Below are 8,054 nucleotides of genomic sequence, written 5' to 3'. Positions count from 1 at the left end.
GGGATTTGAACTCATGACCTTCGGAAGAGCAGTCAGTGTTCTTACCTGCTGAGCCATCTCACCAGCCCCCCTCCTTTTTTTTAAAACCAGGTCTCACTTTGTAGCTCTAGTTGGCTTGGAACTCAGTAGGCAAATCAAGTTGGCCTTGAATTTACAGAGATCTGCCTCTCTCTGCCTCCTGAGTGCTGGGATTAATAGCCTTGTGCCTCTAGGGGCAACACGTTGTTAATCCCACATCCTAAACACAGAATCTTTTTGCTTCAAGTGAGGCCCACCTTGACCATTAGCACTATTATGATTGAGAGGTCTTCAAAAAACCAGAATTTTGGAGTCCAGCATGGTAGCACATGCCTGTAAAGTCAGGAGACTTAAGAGCTTGTAAATGCCTATAGAGGCGGAGACATGAGGCGTTAAAGGTCACTATTGTTTGTATAGTGAGTTCAAAGCTAGCCAGGGTTTCATACAAATCCATCTCAAAAAAGCAAGCAACCAACCAAAGACAAACAGAAACAAACAAGTAAAAATATTATTTTTTAAAATATTGACTCAAATAACAATGTCTGTTTCACGGGTTACAGTGGAGACCATAGGAAAACATTGTAACTTGAAACAGTACTGTATATAAATTGGACACTGGTTTTATCAACTGATTTCCACTAGAGGGCAGTAGACATCAGCAAATACAGCCTAACCCGCCTGCTTTCTGTAAATGACTTGAAGTCTTAATTCTATTCTGAAATGTGGTTAGAGTTCAAGTATTATTTTTTAAAAATGAACTACTTGCTTGGGTTTAGGAATATTTTATTTACTGCATTTGTTGTTGTTGTTGTTGTTATTGTTGTTGTTGTTGTTGTTATTATTATTATTATTATGGTTTTTCGAGACAGGGTTTCTCTGTGTAGCCCCGGCTGTCCTGGAACTCACTCTGTAGCCCAGGCTGGCCTCGAACTCAGAAATCCGCCTGCTTCTGCCTCCCAAGTGCTGGGATTAAAGGCGTGCGCCACCGCTGCCTGGCTTTACTGTGCATTACCCTCTGAGCCTCTAGCCAAACTAGGAATACTTCTGTTTGATATGAGATGTAAAACGAATTTTCTCAGGTTTGAAGAGATGGCTCAGTAGCTAAGAACACACACACACACACACACACACACACACACACACACACACACACGCACGAAGCTGGAGAGAGCACTGATTATTCTTTCAGAGGTCCTGAGTTCAATTCCCAACAATTCTGACGCCCTCTTCTGGTGTGTCTTAAGACAGCTACAGTGTACTTATATACATAAAATAAATAATTCTTAAAGAAAAAAAAATACACACACACACTCCACAAGATGGAACCCATACCTGACACTGCTAAGGTGACCAAGAACCTGAAACTAGATAGGCTAGGGACCTGAGGTAAAACCAAATACTACTGTTCTTAAAATAACTCCCGATGACATTCTGTTATGCCCAGCCATCATCAGAGAAGCTTCCTCTGGCATTAGATGAAAATGTCCATGTTTCCGAGATTTACAAAAGGTACTGGAATAACACTACAGGGTGGGGTGCTGTGTCATGTATTCCAACTAATGACAGCCATTCCTACAGGTGCAAGCAGCCACTTTTGCTCTCCTTTGGGGCACAGGCGCTCTATGCTTGTCTTGTGTATCAGCCACCCTGTCCCTGGAGACTCGGATCCAGCCATCCTCCGCACGGGAGAGGGGCTGACTACACCTCCGGAGGCAGTGGGTGGCTCGGTAGATGGCTCAGCAGGTCCGTTTCACTTCTAGGTCATGAAAGTCGCCTTGATTAATGTCCCAAAAAACTTATGCAAAGCAAGAACCCAGAGAAAGCGGTTCCAGAAATCAGGTTGCCTTCACTGTCCACACAGTAGAGGGCAGGGGCTCTGTTATCGAAGCCACAGAACACGGTGTCCGCATACAGCCCCATGCCGTCAGGCTGGTACATCACGTTTGCAAGCAGTTTGGAGGCCGCTGCAACAGAGATGTATTCATCTTTTCAAAGCTCAGAGATTCCACACTGCTGAGCCAACAACTGATCACAGAAAGCTGCAATCAGCTATGCCCTCAGCCACACAGCCCAGAAGATAAGGATTGGTCTCTTTGACTTTCTTCCTGGTCTGGGAGACAATAAAAGCCCCTACTGTGGCTCCTGAATCAGTTGCAACAATGACTCCATCGTGAAACTTGAAGGTCAGGGGGTGGTCCCAGGAAGCCCTAGGATCCTTAGGGCCGACACTCCAGCCGGGCGTGGCCAGGCTCAGTCTATCACTGAGATTCCCCAGGCCTAGGCCCGGAAGGTTCATGTGACCTCTGGGTTGAAAAACTTTGCATCAGCTGTTTCAACTCTTTGGTTAGCATTGCATCTAGTAAGCGCCATCTGTTTGTTGTCTAATGAGAGGGGAAAAAAAAATCTAAACTGTTTTAATAGAAAGAAAAAAAGGAGAGAGAAAGAGAAAAAGGAGTGTCCAGTCAGGACAATGATTTTTTTTTTTTTTACTTTTTAATTTATAGTGAGGTTAAACTCTACTTTTTTGGGTTTGTTTGTTTGTTTGTTTTTTGTTTTTGTTTTTGTTTTTGGTTTTGGTTTTTCGAGACAGGGTTTCTCTGTATAGCTCTGGCTGTCCTGGAACTCAGAAATCCACTTGCCTCTGCCTCCCAAGTGCAGGGATTAAAGGTGTGTACCACCACTGCCCGGCTTTAAAAGCTTATGGGAGGGGGCTGGAGAGATGGCTCAGCAGTTAAGAGCACTGACTGCTCTTCCAGAGGTCCTGAGTTCAAATCCCAGCAACCACATGGTGGCGCACAACCATCTGTAATGAGATCGGGTGCCCTCTCCTGGTGGATCTGAAGACAGCTACAGTGTACTCAAATATATAAAATAAATAAATCTTTAAAAAAAATTAAAAAAAAAAGAAAGAAAAAGCTTATGGAAATTAGCTTTCTTTTTTATTTATTTATTTATTTTTGGTTTTTCAAGACGGGGTTTCTCTGAGTAGCCCTGGCTGTCCTGGAACTCACTCTGTAGACCAGGCTGGCCTTGAACTCAGAAATCTGCCTGCCTCTGCCTCCCAAGTGCTTGCTGGGATTAAAGGCGTGAGCCACCACCGCCTGGCTTTTCTTTCTTTTCTTTTTTTTTTTTTCATTTTTTCATTTGAGATATGGTTTCTCTGTGTAGCTCTGGCTGGTGTGGAACTCACTCTGTAAACCAGGCTGGCCTCCAACTAGGAGATCCACCTGCCTCTGCCTCCTGAGTGCTAGGATGAGCAACTACCACTTGGCTAAATTATACTTGTATTTGTATATTTACAAGAAAAATGACATGGAGAAAGAAGAAAATAGTCTGGAATAATTAAACCTCGTTCCCTGCAACTCTTGATGTGTCATTTCACATTTAATCCTGAGTACTTATACTGAATTCCTTACATAAATTAGACATTGCTGGTCTGTCCAGGATTTTCTAGACTAGACATTACAGCCATGTCCCATCTAGTCACTCACCCGGCACCTAGCATCCCTGAACCTCAAAAGACTAGTTCTCTTCCAGGCACACTTACTCCTTCCTCAGAGTAAGCACACCTAATCTCTCTCTTTTTCTTTTATGATAATTTTTTTTGTTTTGTTTTGAAACAGGGGCTGTCTCTATAGCCGCGGTTGTCCTAGAACTCACTATATAGACCAGGCTAGCCTTGAACTCAGAGAGATTCACCTGCCTCTGCTTCCTGAGTGTCAGAATTAAAGGCATGTGTGACCACATAGGCTTAATTAAAAAAATATTTAAGTGTTTTGCCTGCATGTATGTGTGTATACCACGTGCATACATGGTGACCATGGAGGTTTGCAGAGGGTATCAGACCCCTGGAAATGGAGTTCCAGGTGATTGTGAACTCCTGTGTAGATGCTGGAAATCAAACTGGGTCCTGTGCAGGAGCAACAAATGCCCCTATCCACCAAACCATCTCTTCAACTGTGATGGTTTGTATGTGCTTGGCCCAGGGAGTGGCACTATTTGGAGGTGTGGTTTTCTGGAGTAGGGGTGTCTCTGTGGGTGGGCTTTGATACCCTAGTCCTAGCTGCCTGGAAGCCAGTATTCTGTTAGCAGCCTTCAGATGAAGATGCAGAATTCTCAGCTTCTCCAGCACCATGCCTGCCTGAACGATGCTATGCTCCTGCCTTGATGATACTGCACTGAACCTCTGAACCTGTAAGCCAACCAAAATTAAATGTTGTCCTTCTAAGAGTTGCCTTGGTCATGGTGTCTGTTCACAGCAGTAAAACCCTAACTAGGACACCAGCATATCTTTTAATATTAAAAAAATGCATTTATTTATTTATAATGTATGTGTGTTGGTCTGTATGTGCCATGACACGTGAACAGAAGCCAGAGGGCAGCTTGAGGGAGTTGATTCTTTTCTTCCACCTTTAAAAAAAGGATCTATTTTATTAATTACATATATATGTATTTGTGGGTTTGTGTATGTGTAAGTGTTGGATCCCATGGAGTCTAGGAGAGGGTATCAGATCCCCTGGAGCTAGAGTTACAAGTGAGCCTGAGCCACCTGGAATGGGTGCTAGGACTGGAATGGGGGTCCTCTGCAAAAACGCTACATGGTGGACTGGGTGTGGTGGTGCACGCCTTTAATCCTAGCGCTCGGAGGCGGAGGCAGAGGCAGAGGCAGGCAGATCTTTGGGAGTTTCAGACCAGCCTTGTCTATACAGGGAGTTTCAGGTCATCCAGGAATGTATAGTAATGTCCTGTCTTAAACAACAGCAGCAGCAAATAGACATGTTCAATAACTGACCTACCCCTGCAGCCCCTCCTCTATTTTGAGGCAGGGTCTCTCTTGTTTCTGCCACCTGTGTACTTCAGGCTGGCTGGTCCATGAACTGGGTGATTCTTCTGTTTTATCTTGCTGTAGATACTCTAGGAAAGTAGTTCTAATGCTGTGACCCTTTAATACAGTTCCTATTGTTGTGGTGTAAAGTTATTTCTGTTACTATTTCATAACTGTGATTTTTGCTATGGTTATGAATCATAATGTAAATATCTGATATGCAGGACATCTGATATTTGTGAAGGGTCACAACCTGCAGGTTGAAAACCACTATTCTAGGGTTATAAATGCATACAACTGGATCCAACTTTTTTTTTCTTGTGGATTCTGGGGACTGAATTTCAATCATCAGGCTGGGCAGAAGGGATTATTACTGGATAAGCCGTTTAATTGTTCTCACTGTTCTCTTTCATGGTGCATTTGTGCGCGTGCGCGCGTGCGCGCGTGTGTGTGTGTGTGTGTGTGTGTGTGTGTGTGTGTGTGTCCCATTTTGGTTATTTAGGGTCACTTGTGTGGGTATGGGGCTATTTACTAGAGCATGGCAACTTTCCAGTGGCTACACCACGGAAGGAGATGACTCCCTCTCCCAGTGGTTGTTAACCCGACAGATTTGAGTAGAAAGACCACCATCACAGGCTGGAGAGATGACTCAGTGGGTAAGAGCATTGACTGCTCTTCCAGAGCTCCTGAGTTCAAATCCCAGCAACTACATGGTGGCTCACAATCATCTGTAATGGGATCCGAAGCCCTCTTCTGGTGTGTCTGAAGACAGCTACAGTGTGTACTTATATACATAAAATAAATACATAAATATTTTAAAAAAGAAAGAAAGGAAGGGAGGGAGAGAGAGAGGAGGAGGAGGAAGGAAGGGAGGAAGGAAGGAAGGAAGGAAAGAAAGAATGAAGGAAGGAAGACTACAAACACAAAGTATGGCGAAATCAAAGCACGCTTTACTATGCACTCCAGAGAGCTTCCAGTGGCTGGTTCCCACTAAGGTGGGGCCCATGGACCAAGAAGCCAAAGGTTCTCATACCCTTATTTATAGAGCAATGCTGCAAGATAGGGGATCTTTTTCAAACAAGCATGGTTACAGAAGTAAAGGAATCAGTTGGGAAGCCTTCCTTGAACAATGGGTACAGACCATTCTCAAGGAACTGGTTCACAACAGAGTGTCGGATTAGTCTCCAGGAAACAGAAAGTTAAAAAGTAAACAGAAAGTTAGCTTAGCTGCAGACTCAAAATGGCTCCTGAGTAGAAAATGGAGTCCAGCTGGTTCTCCACTCCTTAACTTCTGTGGTCTTGTCAAGACCTTGACAGTTTTTTTTTCCATTTCTAATTGTTTTATGGTCTAAAAATTACCCAATGGATGGTAAGTATTTTAGTGTTTTTTTTTTTTTAATCTGACAGCAAACTAAATTTGCTATATACTAGAAGACACATGGCCTGATTGTGAGGACTCTTAGGAGGAAGACTGGGGACCTGCAGTGGCAAAAACTAGGACAGTCAGTGGGGACACCAGCTGGGTAGGGGCTGATACTCCCATCCTGTTAGTTTAAGTATTTGTTTTTTAAAGATTTATTTATTATTATAAATAAGTACACTGTAGCTGTCTTCAGGCACACCAGAAGAGGGCATCAGATCTCATTGATGGTTGTGAGCCACCATGTGGTTGCTGGGATTTGAACTCAGGACCTTCAGAAGATCAATTGGACCACTGAGCCATCTCTCCAGCCCTGGTTTGAGTATTTGATTTTCTTGTTGTTTTTTTCTCTTTTTTTTTGTTGTTGTTGTTTTTTTGGTTTTTGTTGTTGTTGTTGTTTTTGTTTTTTGTTTTTCGAGACAGGATTTCTCTGTATAGCCCCGGCTGTCCTGGAACTCACTCTGTAGACCAGGCTGGCCTCAAACTCAAAATCCACCTGCCTCTGCCTCCCAAGTGCTGGGATTAAAGGTGTGCACCACACTGCCTGGCAAGTATTTGGTTTTAAGATAGTTTCTTATCATGGTTAGGTACTCTCTAATTGTATTTGATTGGCTAGCATAGAAAGGACAAATTTCTCTAAAGCCATTTTTGTTTTGCATAGAGCAGGTGGAGCGCCCTATAGTATTGTAGCATTATTTTAGCTAATACACCTGCCTGTCGAGAGACGGGCATTTATTAGGTAGACAGTGTTCTGCCTGCATGTGTGCCTGCAGGCCAGAAGAGGGCACCAGATCTCATTTACAGATGTTGCTGCTTGCTGGGAATTAAACTCGGGACCTCTGGAAAAGCAGCTAGCATTCTTAACAGCTAAGCCATCTCTCTCTCTCTCTCTCTCTCTCTCTCTCTCTCTCTCTCTCTCTCTCTCTCTCTCTTTCCCTCTCTCTGTTTCTCTCTCTGTCTCTGTCTCTGTCTCTCTCTCTGTCTCTCTGTCTCTCTCTCTCCATGCCCAGGTGATCAGGGACATCAGTCAGGCTTTTGGTGATAACAGATCCCTGCTTCTGCAGGGCTGGGAGCCCAGACGTGGCCCCAGGTGGCAGCGCAGGCCAGGACCCCACCATAGTCCCAGGTGGCATCATCACTGGCTTCTCGCATCAGGCTGTTCCTCACTACCCTCAAATCTCCAGTTCTGTCTCTTTTCACTGTGCCCACATCTCTGTTCCTTCCCTTTCCATTTCTCCACCACTTATCTGCTTCTCTCTAAGATACCCCAGGTCTCTGAAGGTCTGTGGTTGTCTCAGGAGTGGTCTCAGGAATACAATGCCTGGCTTGTGCATTATGGAGCTGGGCAGACGTCATCTTGAGGATGGTCTGCCCCACCCAGGCCTGTGCAGCACCAGATTGGGGGTCATTTCAGGCTTGCTCCTCACCCAAGTAGCCTCATGCAGGTCCTCTGTCTTGGGTTTACTCCTGCCTAGGGCCCATGGTCCCAGGTGGGGTTCTTCTCGTCTTCCGATTGATCACTCCCTAGAATCCTGTCTGGGCTTGCATGGCACCGTGGTCATCTCCGGCTTGCTTGCTTCAGGAGTGTTAGGCTAGGCTACTCATCCTTTAGATGTCTGTGGGTCAGCACACTGAGTGTAGATATGGCCTCTTTCCTTTCAACCACTTACTGACACGCATGTGACACAGTAGTCCAACACCCTTAGGGGCAGGGTTGAAGTTCTTTAGTATCCAAATAAGCTTTTAATCATAAAGAGTCCGTAGAGGGACTAGTAACTTGACTTTCCTGGT

General features: G+C 44.6%; 2 pseudogenes; both read right to left on the bottom strand.

The window, feature by feature from the left end:
- Positions 1-1,574: 1,574 nt before the first annotated feature.
- LOC116104566 lies at positions 1,575-2,314 on the bottom strand (annotated as a pseudogene).
- A 5,537-nt stretch (positions 2,315-7,851) lies between these two features.
- LOC116071850 lies at positions 7,852-7,976 on the bottom strand (annotated as a pseudogene).
- Positions 7,977-8,054: the final 78 nt, after the last annotated feature.

The sequence above is a fragment of the Mastomys coucha genome, unplaced genomic scaffold (assembly GCF_008632895.1).
Source record: "Mastomys coucha isolate ucsf_1 unplaced genomic scaffold, UCSF_Mcou_1 pScaffold22, whole genome shotgun sequence".
Classification (NCBI taxonomy): Eukaryota; Metazoa; Chordata; class Mammalia; order Rodentia; family Muridae; genus Mastomys; species Mastomys coucha.
The sequence above is the reverse complement of the archived record's forward strand: the minus strand, read 5'-3'. Positions and strand labels throughout refer to the sequence as shown.